This window comes from Mastomys coucha, unplaced genomic scaffold, assembly GCF_008632895.1.
Source record: "Mastomys coucha isolate ucsf_1 unplaced genomic scaffold, UCSF_Mcou_1 pScaffold6, whole genome shotgun sequence".
NCBI lineage: Eukaryota > Metazoa > Chordata > Mammalia > Rodentia > Muridae > Mastomys > Mastomys coucha.
Window position 1 is genome coordinate 4,235,663 of NW_022196912.1, and position 26,400 is coordinate 4,262,062.

The following is a 26,400-nucleotide window of genomic DNA, read 5'->3' on the forward strand; positions in this document are numbered from 1 at the left end:
TACACAGCAATTCCCCGTTAACAGTGACCCCTGAGCATGTCTTTCTCAAACTCACCCACTTCTAAGCAGTGACCACCTGCCTTCTCCTTGGTAAGCAACCAGAGTCATCAGAGCCAAGTCCACCACCACCTTTCCTGCTTACAGGTGGTGTGAGCTGTCTCTCAGCTTCTATGCCATGAATCTATTCTTGTCACTGATGAAATAATTTTGCCTTTAGCCACCAAGACTTCTATCACAGCAGACATCTGATTCTCAGGCAAAGGAGTCAAAATTCACAAAGTAGATTCTTTTTATAATTACTGGATACTGCCTCACATCATTGGTAGAACAGGAGGAAAGGGAAAAGAACAAAGCAGCTGAGAACAACAGAAACATAAATGCAATGGCTTAAGCAAAAACAGTGTCTGTATCTCTTCTCCAACATCCAAGAAGGTGGCCCAAGGGTGGTGTCACATTTTATTGTGACAGAGACCAGATTCTATCTTACTGCTCCATCATGTTCACTGGGCTGGTGGTTCAGGGAATTGATTTGCTCCAACCTCTCATTGTTCAGTTCTCTCCTATAGGAAAGAAAAGAGGAAACCCTCTTCTGCAGTCTACACCAGCCACCTATCTCATTCTCCAGGATGCATCCATAGGATCCAATGGAGCCACATGAAAGTCTACTCTGGGTGACCATTCAGTCATCCTGCATTTTTTTTTTTGTTCTTCTCAAAAGACTCTTTTATTCATTATTCCATTAGCAGGATGTTCCTTCTCCACCTCCTAATACACCTCCTACCTTTGGTTCTTTTGATGTCATTTCTGGCTATGTGCAGACATTTGCAAGCTTTCTATAAAGGCCCAGATAGTGTATACATTAGGCTTTGTCGGCCATCAGTCTCTATCACAATTATTCTGTTTTGCCTCAATTAAAATACTAAGCATCACAAGGTCTATTGATAATACTTAAACAACTGCATATGCCAGTAATAATACAGGCACATATTTGAACTTTGTACAATCTTCAAATAAAATAAAATAATATGTCTTAACCACATGTAAAATTATTCATTTCTTCTGAGCCATATAAAAATACATAGGAAACTGGATTTGGCCCATGGAATACAGCTTTCCAACCCCTAATATACAAGCCCAAAGGACAGATTAGAATGACAGAATCTAATGTCCTCCACCATTCCAGTTCTTCTCCTAGACTAACCCTATGGCCCTGGATGAACCTAAGCATCCTAACCTGGCTGACAAGAACTCTCAGACCCACACACCTGGATATCTTCTGCCTGCCTCCCTGTCCTCCCACTTTCTGCTCCAAGCAATGCTTTACAGCATCTGGAGTGATCTTCTAATGTGCTCTGTTTGTGTCATTGTTAAAATCTCCCTACAGTCCCCAAGATCCCTCAGGTTCATCTAGTTCCCACCACTCCCACAGTTGCAAAGGCCTCCAGTATCACTCCTGCATCTTCCATGACCCTCCTCATCTTGCTGTCTAGTTCTTCCTTTAGCTTCCTTTACTAGTGTCATTTCCCTTGGGTGTTTGTTTCAGGCTGGTCCCCTGCACCTGCCTGTGTTTTCTTGGAGCACATCCCTTACCCATCCCAGGATTATCAGGCTGTGTGAAACCTGCTCAAGTCACTTTAAAGAAATGTCATCTGATGGAGCTTTATATTTTCCCACTGCCTTTGAAAACATTGTCAGCTGGGATGGTTTTATGTCTGCTGCTGGATGAAAATTCTCTATGATTTGGTCATTTTAAATAATAAAACATAGACCCAGTGGAGAAAATAGAATTTCCACTCTAATGTATGAATTGCCTTTCTGTCTCCGTTTATGATTAAGACTTCTATCTATTTACCAATCAGAAACCAATGGCCTGCTGCACTGAGAAAAGGAATTTAGAGGTACCTCCCTTTACCTCTCTAGTTAGAACATGGAAAAGAAAGAAGCAGAAAAGGACTCAGAATCTCTTACATAACTCATTGGGGTCTTGAATTAGGAACTTACTTGTGTTCTAACTAAAGTTAAATTTGTTTCTTCATGAGTGACTTTAGAGTCCTTTGGAGGCTCCCCATATGGGATCTCATGACTTGTACCTCCAATAGTGAGGTACTGACATTTGTCCCTCTCTCATGAGTCTCTCAGCTCAGGTGGGAGAGGGAATAGGGTGTGACACAAACATCTTCTCTAGGAAATCACTCAAAACTTTGGGATATCAGATGCACCATCCCTCAGCACATTGCTTCTAAAGTTTCTGTGGCCATCAATGTCTAGTTATCAAATAGGAGAAGAGGCATACATTTAGGTGATAGAGTTTCTGTAGCTAAGCCTGAGAGTGAGCATTCATATGCCTCCTACATTTCATTACCAGTACTCAGTCCCACAGTAACAGGAAAAGTAAGAAAAGTAGATTAATTTGAACAATAAATGAACATAGTGAACAGGTGGTCAGTCTTTGCTGCAAGAGCTAGAACCACATTTTGGCTTTTTTTTTTTTAATTAGGGGTAAGGGTGCAATCAGGAAAGACCACCAGCTTTAAAATCAGAATACATAATTTTAGATCCAATCTATTTCTAAGTATTTGTTAGACTATAGGCAAAAAGGTGAACCTCTCTGTGAGCCTGTGTTTTCATCTATAAAAAACAGGGGATTGGACCGAGGCATCCCTTGGCTCCAACTCTCTCACTCCATGGCACTATATAAGGCACTAAGGAACACAGCTACAAATGAGGTATGGCTATATTCAAATGGTGTTAGTGCCATGGCTAAGCTGGAAAGAGATGTCTGGTCCCACACAAAGAAAAATTGTCATCAATGATGTCTCATTCAAAGCCATGGGACAAAGAATCTTGGAAGACAGCACTATAGAAGCTAAGCTGGAAATTCTCAAAGGCTTTCTGGAGCCCAGTCTTCCTTTGAACCCTCCAAGTTCATTACTCTTTCCTCCTGGATTATCATGCTGGTTTCCTATTTGGCCTTCCTCCGTGTAGCCTCTCTGAGAACACTCAACCCTTTGGATTGCTGCTGCCTCTCTACAAATTACTTATTTCAATTCAACTTTCAAAAGGAAGTATACACCATAGCATGCTTAGGCACCTGTCACTCGATCTCGGTATGCTGACCTACCCAACTCCTCAAGATAAGTCTCTATATATCCCATCTCTTCCCTTCCCCACTCAAGCCATCAAAACTGATCCATGAAATTATTCCAAGCAAAAGCCTCTTTTCTTGCTTTTCTGAGTTGCCATATTTGCCATCCCTTTGTGTGCTCTGGCTCCATACTCCTACTTATTTGGAGCCATCTTATCTTACCAACTGAATTGTAAGTTCCCTGAGGGAAGAGACCATAGATGATATTATTTGCATTATGCACCACCCAAAGTGTTTAATTATTTACAGATTTAATGAAAGACTAATGATTGTAGAGGATTGTTAAAAGGCAGAAGTAAGGCAGCCCTGTTGGAAAGAGCAGCAAGTCCCATCTCACCTTGGCAAGTATATTGTTTCCTGCTTCTTTTTCTCAGCATCCACTGTGACCACATTAAACAATCTGGGGGAAGAACTGTAGGTGTGAATCTTCAGCCAAGACAATGATTGCACAGGGTTCTGATTCAATTCAGCCTGGCTCGGGGGCGGTGTTAGAAAGCCAGTTAAATGAGAAATCATATTCTGTCAAATCCTGAGAAAATGGCTGGTTGCCTGCCAAATGAGAAACTGCAGCTGGACAGCAATTCCTCTTTCCTGTGTTTAAATGTGAAGCTGTGTGCTCTGAAACAAAACGGAGGAAGGAGATGAGGAGGTTTCCCTGAGAATTCAATCAGAGTGGATGATTGTTCTATTAAATTTAGACAAAATAAGCCTTCTCTCCTCAGCAGCAGGAAATTATGAGCTACTTATATGAACCCATGCTTTCGCCTCCATTTCCCATTGGCCTACTGAATCAGTGGCCTGTGTTCAGTTAGCTTACAAGAGCAGAGACCAAAGTTGTTCCCTACCAGCCACAACCCTGGACCTTCAGAATCCATTAGCTTCCCTTCCACCATATGCCTAAACAAGACCAGGGAAAGTAAAGAATAAGGACAAAACTTTCTTTGGTGCTCAGGAAGTCAGATGATCCAGTCTTCTAGCATCAGCAGCCCTGCCCTGCAACTCTAGGCACACTGGAAGGCTTTGGATTGTGTGACCATGTGTTCACCAACACTCAGAAAAGAGCATATACCTGCCATTAACCTTTTTCTCTGGACCCTGCACACAGTCTCCAGTTTCACACCAATCTAAAACAGTATAATCTACTTTAAAGGTGAGAGAACTGAGCTTTCACATGGCCCAAGGTCACCAGTGTGTGACGAGGGCGAGATTCCAGTGATGTTCAACTCTTTCACCACACACATTTTACTTTGGCCTGCTGCCTATTTTTTGACAGACCCTACACATCCCATTTTGGGGTCACAGAGTTATGAGAACAAGGATGTTGGGTGCTCCTTTAGGATGCAACACTGTATACATATACATTATCTTATATTTTTCCCCATAAGTCCCTAAAAAACTTAACAAGGCAGCTCACACTACTTCCTCCTTTACAGATCAGGGGAGTTCAGATTGTGACAAACGGGAACTCTGTATCAGTTCTCCTTTCTCTAGGTCTGAAGCCTGCCCAGCATCAGATGATGTGGGAACTTAGACTAAGGGTGCAGATTATTTTTATTTTAGTCACAACTAACTCATTTTTCTTACTTGAAAATCTCCCATGGTTTCCTGTGCCTATAGGATTCAATTGAACCATATTATTTCACCACCTAAGACCCTCATAATCTGGTACCTGCTGGCCAGCAGAAACACTCAGCTCTCTCTCAGTACTGCCATCTTGAATCAAAGCACATGTGTACATTCTCTGGAATGTCACAATGTCACACATCTCAATTCCTGCTAGTCCATCTGCCTGTGCAATAGGGAAACTTCTAGAGTCAGCTCTTTCCTAGCTCCCCCAGATACAGTGGGCTGCTCCAGCCAGTCTTACTTGGAGCACCTGTTTCTTCATCTCTGAGTAACATGGGCCACTGATTCTGTGTCCCCCTCCAGCATGAGGTTTTCTATCTGGTAACTGTCTTCCTCGGCTCCTTGCAAGAAATCCAAGGTCCTCACAAAGGTCTAAGCCAGCATACTCTGCTCACCCAGGATAAACCAGCTTACCATTTCTGCTCTTCTCTCTTGCCAGCACACTGACTCCAGCATTCCAGGCACACCCTCACCCCAGAACTCTGCACTTGCTCTTTTGTCTAGAGAGTCTCCTTCCCAGGCAGTCCCCAAGGTTGACTCACTCCCCAAGGCCTTTTGACTGAGGCCTTCTCTGATTGCCTTATTAAATATCTGTCTCTCTTTCTACCCTGAGACCCTAATTCTCCTTAAATACTTATTTGTCTCCAAGATATGTCTCAACATCTAAAAGACTATATATGTGTGTATTTTATTTTTAATCCTTTTTTTCTCTTTGAATTAAAGTAAACAAGTCTTTGTATCCCCAACTCCTTCACTTGCCACCTCAGTGCATGTGATACCTGGCTATAGTTATCCTTTGTCCTCAGCTGCCTGGAATACAAGGGCTAGCCAAGCCCGGCTTGTTTCTGTAAATGGAGAACATTCAAAGAAGCAAAGGTAAAGAAAGTACAAGGCAGAGTCAAAGCTGTGGGCCAAGGCAGGTGCTTTGTGTGTAGACAGCCCCTCTGGCACGCACATGTCCCCTGGGACACTCACTATGGAGAATAAGTGTGAAGGACACAGGGACAACAGAAAACATAAGCCAGGACAACATACGAATCACTCAAGGGAGGAGTTAATGTGAGAAAACTGTGAAAATGGTGAGCCTTGGTGCCTGTCTGGTGGCAAACCCCATAGGCAGAGCAGTGTAAAGGAAGTAATAAGACCTTCTGGTCTCCATCTGTGCCTCAGAGCTAAGGCTATCCCACAGCCCTCAATACCCAAATGCCACACAAAGAGCTGGTCTCCCATGAGTGCTGTCACTCCTAAGTTCACAGGTGAGACCACCACTTTTGCTCCAATAACTAGCCAAAGAGGAACTTGTCAGGAGTACACAGGGCACAGGAACCATGGAGTAGCCAAGGACAGGATCCTGCCAGTCTCCATCTACTCACCACAGCCAAGACTGTGAAACAGTTCTCTGTAGTCAAATTCTGCAAGGAGAGAACTGGTCTCCCAGGAGTGCTGTAACACCTAAGATCACTGACTAAGGCATAGACTACCAAACTGGATATGTAACAGGACCCAGCATTTTGCTGCATAGAAGAATATACCTCAATGACAAAGACAGACACTACCTCAGAATAAAAGGCTGGAAGAAATTTTCCAAGTAAATGGTCCTAAGAAACATGCTGGAGTAGCCATTCTAATATTGAATAAAATCAACTTTCAACCAAAAGTTATCAAAAAAATAAATAAATAAGCAAGGACACATCATACTCATTGATGGAAAAAATCTACCAAGATGAACTCTCAATTCCGAACATCTATGTTCCAAATTCAAGGGCACCCACATTCATAAAAGAAACTTTAATAAGCTCAAAGCACACATTGCACCTCGCACAATAATAGTGGGAGACTTCAACAACCTACTCTCATCAATGGATAGATCATGGAAACAGAAACTAAACAAAGACACAATGAAACTAACAGAAGGTATTTAACAGATATCTATAGAACATTTCATCCTAAAACAAAAGGATATACCTTCTTCTCCACACCTCATGGAACCTCCTCCAAAATTGACCATATAATTGGTCACAAAACAGGCCTCAACAAATACAAGAAGATTGAAATAATCCCATGCATCCTATCAGATCACCACAGACTAAGACTGGTCTTCAATAGCAAGGAAAACAATGGAAAGGGCAAATACACACGGAAGCTGAACTATGCTTTACTCAATGATAACTTGGTCAAGGAAGAAATAAAGGAAGAAATTAAAGACGTTTTAGAATTTAATGAAAATGAAAACATAACATATAAAAACTTAGGGGACACAATGAAAGCAGTGCTAAGATGAAAACTCATAGCCCTAAGTGCCTCCAGAAAGAAACTGGAGAGAGAATACACTAGGAGCTTGGCAGCACATCTGAAAGCTCCAGAAAAAAAAAAAGAAACAAATACACCCTAGAGGAGTAGATGGCAGGAAATAATCAAGCTCAGGGCTGAAGTCAACCAAGAAGAAACAAAAACAACCATAGAAAGAATTAACAAAACCAGGAGCTGGTTCTTTGAGAAAATAAACAAGAAAGATAAACCCTTAACCAGACATAACATAGGGCACTGATACAGTATCCAAATTAACAAAATCAGAAATGAAAAGGGAGATATAACAACATAAACTTAAGAGATTCAAACAATCATCAGATCCTAACTACAAAAGCCTATACTCAAAACAACTGGAAAATCTAGATGAAATGGACAACTTTCTAGACAGATACCAGGTACCAAAGTTAAATCAGGATCAGGTAAACCATCTAAACAGTTCCATAACCCCTAAAGAAATAGTCATTAAAAGTCTCTCAACCAACAAAAGCCCAGAACCAGATGGCTTTAGTGCAGATTTCTATCAGATCTTCCAAGAAGATGTAAAGCCAATACTCTTCAAACTATTCCACAAAATAGAAACAGAAGGAACACTACCCAGTTTGTTCTATGAAGCCACAATTACACTTATACCTAAACCACACAAAGACCCAACAAAGAAAGAGAACTTCAGATCAATTTCCCTTATGAATATTGATGAAAAAATACTCAATAAAATTCTCACAAACCGAATCCAAGAAGACATCAAAACGATCATCTATCATGATCAAGTAGGCTTCATCCTAGGGATGCAGGGATGGTTGAATATACAGAAATCCATCAACATAATTCACACAAGGTCACAGAAGATAGAAAGATCTCCAATGCTCATAGATTGACAGGATTAATATAGTAAAAATGGCCATCTTGCCAAAAGCAATCTACAGATTCAGTGCAATCCCCATCAAAATTCCCACTCAATTCTTCATAGAGTTAGAAAGAATAATTTGCAAATTCATTTGGAATAACAAAAAACCCAGGATAGCAATAACTACTCTCAAAAATAAAAGAAATTCTGGTGGAGCCACCATCTCTGACCTCAAGCTGTATTACAGAGCAATAGTGATAAAAACTGTAAGGTATTGGTACAGAGATAGACAGGTAGATCAATGGAATAGAACTGAAGACCCAGAAATGAAACCACACACCTATGGTCATTTGATCTTTGACAACAGAACAAAAACCTTCCAGTGATGGAGAAAAAAATGGCATTTTCAACAATGGTACTGTCTCAACTGATGGTCAACATGTTGAAGAATGCAAATTGATAGATTCTTATCTGCCTGCACAAAAAATCAAGTCCAAGTGGATCAAGGACCTCCACACAACACCAGAAACACTGAAACTAATAGAAGAGAATTCAGGGAAGAGCCTTGAACACAGGGAAATTTTTCCTGAAAAGAACACCAATGGCTTATGCTCTAAGATCAAGAAACGACAAATGGGACCTCATAAAATTGAAAAGCTTCTGTAAGGCAAAGAACACTATCAATAGAACAAAATGACAACCAAAAAATTGGGAAAAGATCTTTACCGTTCCTTTATCTGACAGAGGGTTAATATCAAATATATATGAAGAACTCAAGAAGTTAAACTCCAGAGAAACAAATAACCCTATTAAAAATGGGGTACAGAGTTAAACAAAGAATTCTCTTTTTTATTAAATATTTTCTTTATTTACATTTCAAATGATATATCCTTTCCCGGTTTCCCCTCAAGAAAAAAAAAAACTGTTCCCTCCTCCCTCCCCCTGCTCACCAACCCACGCTCTCCAGCTTCCTGGCCCTTTCATTCCCCTACACTAGGGCAGAGAACTTTCACAGGACCAAGGGCCTCTCCAATCACTGATGATCAACTAGTCCATCCTCTACTATACATATGTTGCTGGAACCATGAGTCCCACCATGTGTACTCTTTGGTTGGTGGTTTAATCCCTGGGAGCTCTGAGGGTATTAGTTAATTCATATTGTTGTTCGTCCTAAGGGACTGTAAACCCTTAAGCTTCTTGGGTCTTTTCTCTAGCTCCTTCATTGGGAACTCTGCCCTCAGTCCAATGGATGGCTGTGAGCCTCTCTACTCCTATATTAGTCAGAGACTGTCAAGGCCTCTCAGGAGACAGCCATCTCAGGCTCCCGTCATCCAGCACTTGCTGGCATCCACAATAGTGTCTGGGTTTGTTGATTGAATATGGGAAGGATTCCCAGGTGGAGCAGTCTCTGGATTGTCCTTCCTTCAGTCTCTGCTCCATAGTTTGTCTCTGCAACTCCTTCCATGGGTATTTTGTTCCCCCTTCTAAGAAGGAACAACGTATCCACACTTTGGTCTTCCTTCTTCTTGCGTTTCTTGTGGTTTGTGGGTTGTATTTTGGGTATTCCAAGCTTCTGGGCTAATATTCACTTATCATCGAGTGCAAACCATGTGTGTTCTTTTGTGATTGGTTACAGGATGATATTCTCCAGATCCACCCATTTCCCTAAGAATTTCATAAATTCATTAAAAAGAATTCTCAACTGAGGTTTTCTTTTTTTTTTTTTTTCCTCGAGACAGGGTTTCTCTGTGTAGCCTTGGCTGTCCTGTAACTCACTCTGCTGAGAAGCACCTAAAGAAATGTTCACCATCCTTAGTCATCAGGGAAATGCAATTCAAAACAACCCTGAGATTCCACCTCATACCAGTCAGAATGGCTAAGATCAAAAACTCAAATGACAGCAGATACTGGCGAGGTTGTGGAGAAAGAGAAACACTCCTTCATTGCTAGTGGCATTGCAAGCTGGTACAACCACTCTGGAAATCAGTCTGGCAGTTCCACAGAAAATTGGACATAATATTACCTGAAGACCCAGCCATACCACCCCAGGGCATATACCCAAAAGATGCTCCAACATATGACAAGGACACATGTTCCACTATGTTCATAGCAGCCTTATCTATAATAGCCAGAAGCTGGAAACAACCCAGATGTCCTTCAACAGAGGAATGGATACAGAAAATATGATACATTTACACAATAGAGTACTACTTGGCTATTAATAACAATGAATTATGAAATTCTTAGGGAAATAGATGGATCTGGAGAATATTATCCTGAGTGAAGTAACCCAATCACAAAAGAACACACATGGTATGCACTCACTGATAGGTGGATATTAGCCCAAAAGCTTGGAATACCCAAGATACAATTCATTGACCATATGAAGCTCAAGAAGAAGGAAGATCAAAATGTGCATGCTTCAGTCTTTCTTAGAAGGGTGAATAAAATACTCAAGGGGGGGGTGTAGAGGGTGGGAGGGGCTTTGGAGAAATAGAGGAGGGGAGGGGGAGAAAAGTGGGCAGAATCAGGTATGGGAGGAGACTGAGATGATATACAGAGGGTCAGGAATTTTAACAGAGGTGTATGGCAATAGGGGATGGGGAACTGGGGGTAGCCTCCAGCAAGTTCCAGGTGCCAGGAAAGCAAGAAGCTCCCAAGACCCAACAGGGATGAGATTAGCTGAAATGCCAAGCAAAGAGGAAGGAGAACCTGTTGAGACCATATCCAGAGGTTTGGAAAGACACCGGTTGAAGGATGGGGCCACCCACTCATCTTCAAAATTTTAACCCAGAAGGGCTCCTGTCTAAAGGAAATACAGGGGCAAAGTATGGAGCAGAGACCAAACAAAAGACCATCCAGAAACTGTCCCACCTGGGGATCAATCATCCTTTGTACAGACACCAACCTTTGGACATTTGGACAGATATAGACAGGTAGATCAATGGACTAGAACTGAAGACCCAGAAATGAAACCACACACCTATGATCATTTGATCTTTGACAACGGAACAAAAACCTAAATCAGGATCAGGTAAACCATCTAAACAGTTCCATAACCCCTAAAGAAATAGAAGCAGTCATTAAAAATCTCCCAACCAACAAAAATGAATACAGGGACAATGGAACAAAACCTAAATCAGGATCAGGTAAACCATCTAAACAGTTCCATAAGCCCTAAAGAAATAGAAGCAGTCATTAAAAGTCTTCCAACTATTACCATTATTGTGGATGCCAAAAAGTGCTTGCTGACAGGAGTCTGTTATAGTTGTCTCCTGAGAGGTTCTGCCAGAGCCTGACCAATACAGAGGTCATCAACCATTGGATTGAGCATGGGGTCCCCAATGGGGGAGTTAAAGGAAAGGACTGAAGGAGCTAAAGGGGTTTGCAACCCCATAGGAAGCACAATTCAACCAACCAGAACTCCCAGAGCTCCCTGGGACTAAACCACCAACCAAAGAGTACACACAGATGCAGGGACCCATGGCTCCAGCTGCATATGTAGCAGAGGATGGCGTTGACTGGCGTCAATAGGAGGCGAAGCCCTTGGTCCTGTGAAGACTTGTTTTTCCCAGTGTAGGGGAATGCCAGGGTGGTGTGGTGAGAGTGGGTGGTGGGAGGAGGAGCGCCCTCATAGAAGTAGGGGGAGGAGGAATGTGATAAGATGGTTCTGGAGGGGAAACCAGGAAAGGGGATAACCAAGAGAAAAGAAAAGAAAAAAAGGGAAGTAGTGAGTGCAGAGTTGATGAGTATTGGTGCAGAAGCTGAAGGGGCAGAGCTGTACTTCTAGGGGTCGCCAGCTTTCTGGCATCTTTATTGAACAACCTGCCTGTGTAGAAGCTGTGATTTCCATGCTCACAGGAGCAGGTACTGTCCCAGCACTGGGCTCTCTCGGCACACAGTAAGGTGGGGAGTGCCCAAAGCAGCCTGCTCACTCTCCTTTGCCTTGGAAATAAAAAACAGTGAGCCAGCAGATTTTTTTTTAGCAGAACTACTCCTCCTGATAGGCATTCAGTGCCTGGTCTGAAGTTCTGGCCCCAGCACGAGTTCTGTCTTTTGAGTCCCCCAAAGCAAATACAAAGCAGAGCTGTTGTGCCTGGAGACCACAAGCAAGCACACCATACACCTGGCTGCATGGGTGCCTCTGACACACAAGAAAGCCAGGCTTTGGGGAACAGTGCAAATTTACAGAGGTGTTACTGTCGACACAGGTAATCACAAGTGTATTTTGATTCTGGAAATACACTCAGAGCACAGTCAGATGTTGTCTATCTCTATGTGGTATATCAGAGAGAGAGAGAAGTGCAGGAACCAGTGCCACAAAACAGACCTTTCAAACCCTTTTGTACCATTGTAAACAGAGTGAGGACCTCCCAAGGGCAGGACTCTACCAAGTATTGGCTTTTAGAAATGCTTTCTTCATTGTTTTTCTTTTCTGAAAACAAAATTATACAATCTGCATTGAAGGAATACTACATGAACTCGAGGCTAAACCATATAAATATGGACACACAGGTCATATGGACATACCTGGATACAGGCAGAGGTTTGGGCATAGTTATAAAGACAAGTACGAAGCCATGCAGGATCCGCTCTGCTCCCAACCCTGCACACACACTGTTCTTTCTGATGGGAATTGCTGATGAAGACTTGTCTCCAGCTTACTTATTTTACAATCACATATGGACATTGCACACTTTTCTGCATTAATCACATCACTACACATAATTTTTGTGGCTTTTCTCATTTAACAGATGTCTCACTGATCTGACCATGCCTGTTCCTTTAATATTTAATTACCTTAGGGCATTCCAGTGTGGACACACTAACTGTATATAATGTGCTTTTGAGGAACCTATAGGCAAAGTGAATTTTTTATATCTAAGAAAAGTCACGTCTTTGTAAAGATGCACAAGTCTGCCTTTAGAATTGCAAAAGATTCCAGATCAGCTATGAGTATGATTCAGTTTTTAAATGAGAGAAATATTTTGAGACATCACCTTTAGATAAATATAATCTTCTACTACCATGGGCATTCATTTTATCAATAACTCTTACCAGATGATAATTACAAGATTTGAGGGTGAGAATTCCCTCCCAACCAATCCCAACAAAAATATCAAGTTCATTTAACAGAAATTTTCATAGGATCAGTTGCCTGAAACATTCTGTGGCCTAAAGTTGAGCAGTTTTCTGTTTAGTGTAGTTTGCTATGTAAGCCATAAAAAGGAGCAGATTTGTGATCAAATAACAAGGCCTGGAACACAACTGGGAATACAACTCAGTATAGTTGGTTGATGAAGCACATTCTGAGCATGTGCAAGGCTAAGCTTCAATCCCCTGCACTGGGAGTAAGCAGAATCTAAGGACCTCACTTCAGAGAAAAGAAACTGTGTACAGCTTTTACCTTGTAAATGGCTACAGTGATCCTTTTTTTTTTTTAAAGATTTATTTATTATTATATCTAAATACACTGTAGCTGTCTTCAAACACACCAGAAGAGGGCATCAGATCTCATTATGGATGGTTGTGAGCCACCATGTGGTTGCTGGGATTTGAACTCAGGACCTTCGGAAGAGCAGTCAGTGCTCTTTAACCGCTGAGCCATCTCACCAGCCCCGGCTACAGTGATCCTTAATACACAACTACAGGCACCTGCAGATATTGTGTTAAGATCTTCCATATACAGTACAAATCTTGTCACTCTAAGAACCCCACTCACAAGGTCTTGGCTATTATTGACAATCGCTAGTCATCCAGGGAAGGTAACTACCTTAGGAAAAATCAGGGTTTCATTCCAGCAAAGCCTTAAGCTTAGTCAAACCTTCAAGTTACTCTTTTAAAGTGGTACAGCTCTCATTTTTCTTGAAGCAAGTCTGATTTTCCTGGGGCATCTAGAACTTGTACAAATGAAGAAAGAAAATCAAATGAAACAAATCTGTAGTAAGATCATGTATACATGGTAAAAGCAATATAAATATAAAATATAATATCTTATGGACACTTGGAAGCATTGTTATAAGTCAACCTAAACAGTGAACATCAGACCCATTTTGAAGATAGTATCCATCACAAGAGCAAGTCTCCCGCTAAGCTGCTACAGCAAGCTTTGCCAGATGGCCTTCCCTCTGTCCTCTGATCTATGGCTGCGCTTTCAAATGTTTTCTTCCCAGCCATCCAAGAGCTCTCTGGCAAACAGGAGGAGGCACCTCTGTTTAAAGCACTGTCCAAAACATCATCACCCACCATGCCTGCTTCCAGACACAAGCCCAGTTACTTGCCCACTGTCTGTGGTCCCTCGAAAAACATGAGATAAATTAGAGATCAGTAATGATGCCTGACAGTATTGGAAAAAAGACAAGCTCACTCATGATTTCTGCTCTCAGAGGGAACTTCCATCTTGAATACTGCCTTGCATCCAGTAACATTTATAAACTCACAAAATAACTAAAATTCCTTAAATATTAAAGAATCAAATCTTCAAAGTTCACAATTTAGCAAGTACTACTTCACAAATAATAAATCAATGACTGCCTTAATAAATTAGACTGTCCTCGACATCCTGACATTGAATGCATACTTTTTAATTTAAATCTCTTAACCACATAATTACAATTACAAATTTAGTGTCAGAGTCTTATAAATTCATCGAACACTTCAAGAAGTAGATGAAATCCTTATAAATTATTCCAAAGAGTAAAAGATGTATCAGACTTAAATACTTTTGTACTAGTGACACCAATTTAAACCCTGTGGCTTTCTAGAGTTGTATTAACTACACATATAAGATCCACTCACACCCTCAAATCTTAAATTGTTTAAATTGTGTGGCAGTGGTCCATTGACCTTCTGGTTTTGCTGCTCCGTTGGTTGGTCGATTCATCTGGTTAAGTCATGGGACTAAAGTTCCCTTATTATGTCAGGAGACTGTAAAATCATACTTTCAGCTTCAAAGTTTGATAAGTTTCCCTTTGCCAGCAGGAACCATTGTCTTACATCACACCTCAGTGGCACAGCTTGTCACCATTATCAGGAAATCTCATATTCCTAATTACTACATTATGATTAGCAAATCCATCCAGGGGTTCTGTTGCCTAGGAGATGAGAGATTGAGTTGGTAAAATTACCTCTTCTCCATAGGACACTGGGACAATTAAAAATCTTACCCACACCCTGCTAACCTCTCCCTCTACTCAGTTACAGTGATTGTTGTGCTGATTAAACCTTGGCACCTCATGCAGGTCGCTTTTATGGGAGACAGTAGCACTGATCAACTATCCTGGTCTTTATCGTTTCTGCTATATTACCGAGTGTTATTTGGGGACATATGTTGAATCACCACCATGTCTTTACAATGGAAGAACAGATATAATCTTCATAAAGTTAGCAAAATAGCAGTGTGTATTAATACTCTCCTGGTGAGTAAAATACATTTAAATTCATATATTCCCTTTATTATCATAACTAGGTTTGGAGTACACACTAAGTCTTTGCCTTTAGGGTACAGTTCTGTATTCAGGAGCTTTCAGAACTGACTTTCTCTAAACAAATGTAATTTTGAGGTTCAGATGGTTACTTCTTTTAGCCTGAGCTCTTGTCCCATGAAAAGTCACTTGATCCCTTGGAAATTAACTTTTTCCAGGAGCCACAGGAATTCTCTTGCTTGCCTATGGCAGGACATCAAATCCCATCACCTCTAGAAATCTTTGGTTCCCATTAAGGGCTGATACCAGGAAGCTAGGATTGGTGCATCCAAGCCAGAAATTTCCAAAACGACTGTGCTCTGAACAACTTTAGGGGCTGATAGAGCTGGAAAAAATACTTCTCAAGGTTGAGTTCAAGATATTTTTTTCTAAATTAATATATTATCTTAGTGTTCTATTTCTGTGAAGAGACACCATGACCAAAGGAATTCTTATAAAGCAAAACATTTAGTTGGAGCTGGATTACATTTCAGAGGCTTAGTCCATAATCACTTGGTGGGAAGCTTGGTGGTAGACACAATGCTGGAGAGGTAGCTGAGAGTTCTACATCTGGATTTGTAGACAGAAGGAACAGAGAAAGAGACACTGGGACTGACTTGGGTTCTTGAAACCCCAAAGACCACATTAGAGTGACACACTTCCTCCAGAAAGGCCACACCTCCTAATCCTTCTCAAGTAGTGCCTTTCTCTAATGACCAAGCATTCAAATATATAAGCCTATTCCTTAGCACCCCCCATAGACTTCTACCCCTATCATAATGCAAAAAAAAAAAAGTATTTAGTCTTCGGTCCAACTTTTAAAGTCCCTATTAGTCTCTCAGTCTCAAGACTGCTTCAAAGCCCAAAGTCTCACTGAGACTCAAGGAAATCTCTTAACTGTAGCCTCCTGTCAAATCAAAATCAAAGAGTGGATCACAATGGCACAGAATGCACATTACCATTCCAAAGGGTAAGAAGGGGAGCATAATGAGGAAATTCTCCACCAAAGTAAGATAGAAAATGCAGATTCCCCAGTCTACATCTCCATGTCTAATGTCAAAACACTCATCAAATCTCCAACGCCTGTCAGCTTTGTTGACTGCAACACACTTTCTCTCTTAGACTGGTTCTATATCCTGTTAGATGCTCTCCTTGGCAGGTATCTATCCCATGGCTCTGGAATATCTAACATTGTGGAGTCACCCAGTCAAACCAGGCTTCACTTTCACCGAATCACACAATGACCTCTCTATGCCTCCATGCAGGGACACCCCTGGTACACGCCCGGCCCAAGCAGCTTTCCCTTGTCTTGGAGGGAGAGTCAATAAGCCCCTTCTTACATCATACTAAAGCAAGAGCCGTGTTGCTGAAGCTGCCTAGTTTTACTTGCTGTGGCTGAAACTTGGTCCCTCGTTGAAACACTTTTTCACCTGCTTTGTGGTTTAAATGGTCACTGCTTAAGCTTTTCTTTAATTCTTTTTCACAGTTGGAAGCTTAGCTGTGTGGGGTCTTATGCTTGGGTTGCCACTCCATTATTCCATTTAGCACAAGGCTTTTCTTGAAACTTTGTGTCTCTTTGAGCATGGATTTTGCTGCATCTTGGTGCTCCTCTCTTCAAGAATTTTGTAGTTTTCCATATTCAACTTTCTCCTTTCGATTATGGATTTGCATAAGAGTGGCCATCAATAACCTAATGACACAGTTGACACTAGGCTGTCTTGTTAATTAATAATGCTCTTAATTTAAAACTTCAATTTGACCTCAGGCAGAAGTTTGGACAAGGGCAGAAAGCAGCCATATTCTTTGACAAAATATTATATAACAGACTTTTGGCCACTACTAATATTCTCTCCGAAAGCTGCACCATCATAACCTACATTGTTCTCAGTATCATTGTCTTTATACTCCTACTAGGATGGCCCATTAAGTACTGCTTAAAGTGTTCAGCTGTGTTCCTAATCATCAGTATGAAAGTCCACATTCTGCCAGCTAGCAGCATGATCAGGCCTGGAATACCTCATGCCCTGGTACCAACTTTTCTCTTAGTCACTGTTCTAATTGCTGTGAAGAGACACCACGGCCAAGGCAACTCTTATAAGGACCACAATTAGTTGAAGCTGGCTTTCAAATAGTGCTTTTCCATGGTGTCCAAGCATTCAAATATATGATCCTGTGGGTCTATTCTTATTCAAAGCACCACACATATTATGCTAATACACTTTAGCATGTCTTAGGTATGATGTTTTATAGCCTTGAACATAGATCACCCTCCATTGGCTATTGAGATGTTTGTTCCACAAATGCTTAATAAACCATATTGAATTTTAAAATGTTCTGCTTCCAAATGATTTTTTCTTGTCATCCCATTACCCTGAAAACATAAGATGACTCACTTGACTCTCACTTGATTGCCATCAACATACGCCAGCCAACCTAACCTCTACTACTTGTTCCTCACAGTTTACAGGCAGAGGGAAGCATTTCTTTGGATAGTAACCTTTCTCTTGGTGCGTTGTCAGCACCTAAGCCAGAATCAAAGGTGACCCCCAGCCCATGCTGCTCTCCCTGCCTTGACTGACTCTCATTCCTTTTTGTCTTCATATTACCTCTAAGATAGGACAGGGTTGTTCAGGCCCTACACCTGTAGCCAAAGCTCTCACTAGCCTTCCTCTTTTCTCATGAAAATATTTTTGTTGGATTTTTGTTGTTGTATTGTTGATTTGGTTTTGTTTGTTTTGGTTTTGGTTTTTAGTGTGGTTTGGTTTTTTGGGTTGGTTGGGTGATTGTTGTTGCTTTAGTTTTGGTTGGTGTGTGTGTGTGTGTGTGTGTGTGTGTGTGTGTGTGTGTGTGTGTGCCACAGACCGGGTTCGTTGCGGGGACCCCAATTTCCACGGGATGAGAATTCTGGTCAGGTGGGCAGTAAGTCGGCAGATGACAAACAGACTCGAGACCCAAGAGTGTGGTGAATCTGGATGTATTTGTACAAGGTGAAATTCAGGCTTAGATACCATACAGCAAGCAGGGCAGATGACAAGAGTCACGTAGGAGGGCGGGGGTTACAGCAAGAGGCACAGGACTGAGGTCACGTAGGCAAGTGATCCGCACATCAAGGTTAATGGAGTCTGGTAGCCAGGTGTGAAGCAGGAGGAAGAGGAGTGGAGCCCTCCCTGCTGGGGCTAATTTGGCATTCCTATACTAATTCTATGGTTTTGCTGGAGGCAATGACTAGGGTTCTGACCTAACACTTCTAGCTAATGTCCTTGAGTGGAAGCCCTTCATTACTCTCTAGTATGTAAAACATTTCTAACTATTATGAACTGTCTATTGCCCTAAGGAATGTGCTTGACCTCTGTTGCTAGCTGTGGCAAGGCAGATTCTTTGAGAGAAATTCCAAGCTATGGACAGCTTGGTGCTAAACTAGGATAGGTTGGAAATATTATGTTGGCCAGGGGATAATGCCTAATCTTAGCCATTTACGAATCATTTCTTGGGGTACCTTTATGCCTAATTATGAGGGCATGTTGACGATTGGAAAGACTAATCTGGAACACGTCTGAGTTAGGAGATACCAGCAACTGTCTGAATCTCCAAGAGTCACAGAACTCCTTTTGGGTCCTTATTGCCTCTTATCCTTAATCAGGATTTTATCCCCGATATTTTGGATGTGACTGGAGTAGACGAGTGTGGTGTGTGTGTGTGTGTGTGTGTGTGTGTGTGTTTATTTGGGTTTCTTGTACTTCTATAGGTAATAATTCAAAGAAGTACTTCTGAGCACTTAATACTCCACTTGGACTGGGGGGAGCAGAACCCCGTGTCTCCTCCATCTCAGCACAAGAGAGCTAGGAGACTGCCAACCTGATATTTGAAAGCCATGTGAATGTGCCAAAATCCTCGAATGTTTGCATTCAGAACAGAAGGATGGGAAGAAATGTGAATGAGAGGTCAATCTCTTTGCAACCTATATTTCTTTTCTCATTGCTAAGACAAAATGTCTGATTAAAGCAGCTTAACGAAATTGGTGCAGTTTGAGAGTCCACTGTGGTGGGAACATCACGGACACAGAAGTGTGGGGCAGCTGCTCACATTGCATCCACAGTCCAGGGCCCCAGCTCATGAAGCACTGCTACCCACATTCAGAAACGGTTCTCTTGTTCTCCTCAGTTAAACCTGTCTCATAGAAACACTCAGAGATGCGTTTCCATAGTGATGCTAAATCCAGCCAAGTTGACAGTGAAGATGAAGTCTTACATATTTATGGAAGAATTCTTTTTAATGTGGTTGTTTGTTGTTGTTATTATTGGTGGTGGTTTGGTTTCATTTCTTTTTTTCCCCAAATAGGGTTTCAGGGTTTCTCTGTGTATCAGCTCTAGCTGTCCTGAAACTCACTCTGAAATCTAGGCTGGCTCACTTGAACTCACAGAGATCCATCTGCCTCTGCCTTCTGAACACTGGGATTAAAGGTGTGAGCTACCATTGCCCAGATTTATGGGAGAATTCATATACAGTGCATAGAAATATCAACTCCTTTCCTAAGAAAAGCATTGTATTATTAATCAGTTTGTATTTTAGAAATGTCACTTGGAGGACTGTGTGCTGAGTGTGTGAGGAGTGGGGCTATGTGAGTATAATCTGAACTACACATGGTAGATGAACAAGAGACAGAAGTAGAGAGAGAAGAGTTCCAATGAGATCTAAGATGGAAGACCAGAGTCAGGAATGGCTAAGATATAGAGAAACAGAAGCGGGATAGGAAGGCTAAAGCACTTTTTAGTTCTTTGATGAAAGTTAGTTACTTGAGGAGGCATGGCCCTAAGGACTACATTGAAAACACTTGATGAGGTTTAGAAATGAAGCATACACCTGGATCTACAGTTAGTCTTCTTAGGTGATGGAACCTACAGGCTTGTCACAAAGTAGAAACCAGGTTCTAGGATAAGGACTTGTGATCACATGCAGGATTAGATGTCACAAGGTGGCTGCTGGCAGCACAGGACAGGGGTGAGATGGCAGGGGGGAGAGTGAATCTAGTTATTCCCAGAGGACATAGGAGGGTACGAATCCCAGATAGTAAGGCCAGAAGTTACAGTGTGAACAAGAAATAAGACCATTCTAGTCAGTAGGAAAAATCACTGGGTTTCATGTTTGCCATTTTAACTATTTTCCTTACATTCTATCTCATTCTTATGAAGAAAGTTTAAAAGATTTTACAGATTACAAGATAATTTGATAAGACCCAAAATAGATAGGAGACGCACAAAGAAGAAAATAAATCAATTCAGGTTTTGAAACTGTAAGCAAAATGAGCATGCTAAGCATGGGCACTGGGTTCTCACATGCAAAATGAACATACTAAGCATGAGCACGCTAAGCATGGCACTGTGTTTTCACGGGCATACACCATGTCCCAGACTCTCCTCAAAGCATTGTGGCAGACAAAGCTAAAAGGAAAACGTTACTGATTACAGGAATCTCAATGAAAGTAGAATGTTCAACTTCCAGGCTGGGATATAGTTAAAGCGCTTGCTTGCACAATGTGTGTAAACCCTGGTTTCCATGACCAGCCCTGCCAGAGAAAAAGAAAAGGAACAATCATAGGTCAAGTGCTGAAAGAAAAGCAGATTTACTTGTTATTTCAATCTGAATGGAATATTTCCCAAAGGCATGGTAGGCTGTAGTTGGTAACACCTTGGTGCTGCATTTCAAAAGCACAATAAGCTACTTTCAGCTTTCACGCCACTTCTTACAGCATCCTTGTTGCTGAACCTCTCCATTCTTCTCAGTGGGAGCAGATAAAGAGACAAAATGGTGTGGGGCCAAGTATGCAATTCTATGAGGATCTCGGTTAATCCAAGGCAGGATTTGGAGCTACTTGGAGGACCTGGCAGCCTCTTAGCAATCCCCTAGGAAATGTATTTGTCACAACAGAGCTTCCCATAAGAACCAAAGAGCAAAGCTCAAGGTCATAGCACCTGGCCACAACCTAGAATAGAGATCATATCTATAATATGTAAATGTTATGTGTGTGTATACATATATGTCTGTATGCATGTATTTATGTGTATGTGTGTGTGTGTGTGTCTGTGTGTACCAATCTGCTAAAAAGGAGCATTCTCTTCATACATCTTCTCTTCTGAACACTGTGCACCTGGCAGGAGGACCTTTGTGCTCCTGCCTGTGAAGCCAGCCTCCTGCCTCAGCAAATGAGGCTGCAGATTCTGCACAGAATTAATGGCTAATAAAGCCTCTCTATCCAGGCTAGCCATGTTTCTTTGGAGCTAGGGATTCTAAAAACATTACATTCAGGGTGAATATTTGTTCTGTGCCCTTGGGGCCCTAAATAAAGAAGAAACACAGGGAAAACTGAGCCTAATGGCAGTGGAAGGAAACTCCTGCAAATAAACCATTTATATACTGAAGTATATTTAATAGTGAAAAGATAGTTTAAAAAGTGTCGGGGGGGGGGGAGGTTATCTAGTCTATCACTGAAAACCAGAGAGCAAAAAAGCCTCACCTAATTCAGCCTGTTCATGCAAAATTAGTCCTTGCATGGCGGTCCTGCTCCTTGAGGCTGGCTTAAGCCAGGTGAAAACCAAAAGAAAGCTCAGCAGGGCCTATTAGACAGGATGCCAGCCTCATCGATAATACTGTTTTACACATAAAACAATCATTCCAAAAATCGCCCCTAAATACTCCAGTGTAGGATGTGACAGGAAGCTCTTTCCTCTTCTTCTGAGAGGGTGGCAGGGCATGGCTGAGGGGAAGAAGGATGAATTGAGCAGCCATTGGCTTCTGCCCTCTGGGTCAGAGGGCACATGTTACAGCATGTTATAACATGAGAGACGGGAATGAAGGTGTCTGATGTCTCCACTCCTCAAACTGCAGCTCCATTGACTAACCTATTGGCCCTGTTGTGCCTGGCAATGGTCTTGCCTTCTGGAATCTTTTCTGCCTGCTTTCAATGACCGTTCCCAATTTAAGACAGGAAATCTTGGAGCACATGAGGAAACTCATTTGATTTATGGAAGAGCCAATGCTAGTGCAGTAGAATGCTTCTGGTTACTTCCAACTGTAACTAGGTCCCAGCAGCTTTAGTAGGAGCCACATCAATTACAGTCAAAGCAGGGGTTACATCCCATTTCACATGGCTTAGTAGGCCATGGCACTCTCGGTGAGAATAGCCTTCCTCCACTCCTTCAGATCTTAGTCTGCCAGACAGATCTCCATAGTCAGCAGAGCTAACACATTAGCCCAAACCAAGTGATCCAAAGCTTGTGATCCAAAGCTACTGAGCTTTCACGGGAAAAACATTCTTGTGTTTTTACACTTTTGTGTTCGGGAGTAAATGTGGCTGTTTGTGGGCTGTGTGTAGGTGTGCGTGTGTGTGTGTGTGTGTGTGTATGTGTGTGTGTGTGTTGACTTGAGTGTGTGCACATGCAAATACCCATGCAAATAGTGTATGTGCAAGTGGAAACAAGAAACCAACTTTATATATCTCCTTCAAGCACCATCCACTTTTGCTGTGTGAATCTCTCCCTGAACTTGACCCTGTAGACAGGAAGCTTCAGGCTTACAGGCTTACATGGACATGTCACAACACATGGTTTTTATATGGGATTGACTTGGGTCTCCAAGCCTCTCCAGCAGGTCACACTCTTAAGATAGCTGCTTAGATCGAGTATCAGAGGGGCACCTAGGAAGCTGGCTTAGCTTCGTTTCAAGCAACAGAAATCTACTTTCTAAATTTAAATGATAACTTAGGTAAAAGAGAACATTTAGAAATCTATTAGGTTTCCTGTAAGTTGAAAACTAGATCACTTTATTATTATTTATTTAATGAATTAATGAACACTTGCCCCCCCCCCCATGGCTGAACAAAAGCAAGGCAGCTTAGTGATAGGAATTTCACAGCAGTGGTGCCATTAGCAAAACAAAAGGACCGTATTTCCCACCCGGTTTTAAGGGCTGTTGGTCACCCAGACATTTTCACACATGACCTTGGTACTTGTGTCACAAGACCCAACTGCTTCCCATTCACCTGAATAGCTTGGTGATTGCACCAAGCTGTATATTGTGAGATGGTTAATGGTTGTTTCCTTTATCCAGTATTTCATTCGTATTCTAGTTACTTCAGCTTGCTTGATGTTCTGGCAAATCCAACTCCAAGACAGAGGAAACCTACTGCATCACCAGGAGTTTAACCATAGGAGCACTTAGTCCAGATTCCAAAACAGTGATGGGAGGAACTAGTGACTCCAAGACTACATAGAGGCAATGTTCCCAGCTGTAAAATAAGAATCAGTTCCTAGGGAGCTTGGAGATGGTTCACTAGGCCAAGAAAATATAGAGAACCAGCATTTAGATGACTAGCATCTAGATGAATACTAGACAGGCATAACAGCCCACTTATAATTCCAATATATGATCAGTGGACACTCGGGGGATCCCCAAAGCAAGCTAACTAGTGACACTAGCCAAATTGGCGAGCACTGGGCTCAAGTGAGAGAACTTGTCTTAATATGTAAGACAGGAAGCAAAGTTGTCACCAAACAACATATGTGAGTGCATATCACATACACAAACAAATAGTTTTATCTCTTAAAATAAAAGATCAAATTTATAGTGATAGATATTTTATTCTTCTATACCTAATTAATCGTGTTCTATCCAGTGAAAATGAGGCCAGGCATAGTCATTTTTACTTAGAATCAAAGCTAGAAGGCTTACGAAGTGGTACATAAATTGTAAAGGGGCCATTTCTCCCCACAAGTTGGTCATGGCATTGACTTTACCTTTACTCTCCTACTTGAGGCCAGGATTCTGAGAGGAATACAGAAGGCTGGAGAAGTCAGCCTTCCTTCCTTCCCACTAACACGTTTTTGTATCATTTTGTAAGTGGTGCTGTGTGTTTTGATGGTAAGACTTTACTGCACACATATAACATGAGCATGGTTTCCTCTAGCAACGTTGCTTCTTGTTTGCCTGCTGGGGTGAAATACATCACCATTTTATGCAGATCCATAAAGGCCATGGTGTAAGCAAAAAGTACCAGTTTGTCCAAAGGCTCTGTCAGCCACATTCCCTTGAGGAGCACTGTTCCTGTCTGCCTATAATATACAGAACACCTTTGCTTGAACAGCCTTTTGCAGCTGTAATTTCTATTTGACCTCGTAATCTTAACCTTGACCCTACAGTGCATCACATATAGAGCTCCACAGCCCTCGTCATTCCTCCTTATATTCCTTCTCTATCAGAAAACCTGATAGGAACATAGAGGAGACTGTGGCTTAGGATATTTGGTAAATTTAATAAAATCAGGTTTCTTTAACTAATATTAAGATGGTAAATTCACTATTCAGAAACCAGTTCCAAGTGTGTGTCTTTATGTGTGTGTTTCTGTGTCTGTATGTGTGCATGTGTATGTGCATATGTTTGTGTGTGTGTGCACGTGTGTTTGTTAAGCTGAACAATCTAAACTTAAGAATGTGTCATCCTTGTCATCAGATACCTTGATTTTCTTTACTAGAAGACTTAATCTTTCCTGTTATAATGAGAAATAAGAATTAATTATAAATAATCTCCAAAGAAAGAATAGAGGTATTATTATTTAATCTAAAGTAAAAAAAAAAAATGTAGTTTTTTCAAAATACAGATGCACTCTGAGACAGAAATGGTGATGTACAAAATTTGAGGAGACTTAAAAAGAGATAAAGGAAGATGGACATGTCCCACTGCCTTCACAGTTTTACCAAGATCTTGTGCTTCACAGGCCTCTCCAGAATGGGTTCTCCAGGTTCTAAAGTGGATGAAGAAAGAAGTCATTGGATTCCTGTGTAGATTCTATTCTTCAACTAATCAAAGCAACTTGCACTAAGTCATAGACAACCCTGAGAGGTAGAAAGTAGCTTGGACCTTTGGGAGGAGCTTAGTTATTGGGAGGAACACAGAATGTGCACAGAAAGCAAATACTAAGCACTGATCTTCAGTAACAGACAGGTGAACTGAGCAATGATAGCCTGAGGAAATGAGAAGCAATGGTGGAATTGCCAAGATCAGGTAGACCAGGTCAGGAAAGTCCATGAAGATTTAAGGGTTTCTGGCTTGTTCTTGAGCAACAATTCTTAGCTGAAGTTCAGTGCTATGTTATCAAATCCGTGAGTGGAGATCTGGGGATCAATGAAGCCTGTGGACTTGCATTTAGCAGGATGAAGTTTCATGGCTGTCACCAGGTGTTTAGTAGATGACTGGAAAGGTGAACAGTCCCTCCCTTACAAACAACTGCATAAGCAATGAGAAAAAAATTATAAAGAGGGGGCCAGTAAATAACATGTTGAGGAAATGAACAAAACATATTTAAATAGCAGTAGTGGCCACATATCCATATAGGCAGCGTCAAGTGACTGATCTGGGAAAACAGGGGCTGGAGAAGAGAGTTAACTAACCAACATTACCCTGCGTACTATGTTCAAGGGTCTCACACAGCATCCTGGGCTTTAAGATGATTGAGCTCACTCCTTGGTGCAAGAGATAAGGTTAGTGAGCCTGAAGCCACAAAGAACCCAAATCCAGGGATGAAACCAAGAAAACAAGTTAAGCTGGTGGATGTGCCCAGGGAGTAAATAGAACTAGATTCCAGAAGTACTTCTAGAAAAATGGCTCAAATGTAGTACCTGTAAATGGCAGTAGTCTGGGATACAGATGGAGAAGAGAAGGAACCAAAAATAACTGAGAGCCCCTGTTCTACATGACTGGAAGCATGAAGAATTATTTGTAGAAATAAGGAACTATTGAAAGCCTTTTCCCCCAATATCAGCAAGCATGCGCTATGCCCAAGCAGACACAGCCACAGTGCTCTTTCCACCCAGCATCTTCCGTCCCAGACAACTGATCTCATCTAACATCTCTGGGTGCTCTGCACTGTCAGTTAACTGGAGGCTGTATCATTTTTGTTTGTTATTAGCAATCTTTCTCTGAATGACGTCACTACACTGTGATAAGGAGACAGGCAAGGACAT

At 41.6% G+C, this 26,400-nt stretch overlaps 1 long non-coding RNA gene across 1 annotated transcript in view; it reads right to left on the bottom strand.

Moving 5' to 3' along the window:
* Positions 1 to 26,400, bottom strand: part of LOC116080112 — a 112,070-nt gene that overhangs the window by 15,292 nt on the left and 70,378 nt on the right. Inside the window, exons 4-5 of the long non-coding RNA XR_004114312.1 lie at positions 13,699 to 13,825; positions 3,483 to 3,763 (exon numbers count right to left, since the gene is read on the bottom strand). This is a non-coding gene — a long non-coding RNA (uncharacterized LOC116080112). The remainder of the gene's footprint in view (positions 1 to 3,482; positions 3,764 to 13,698; positions 13,826 to 26,400) is intronic.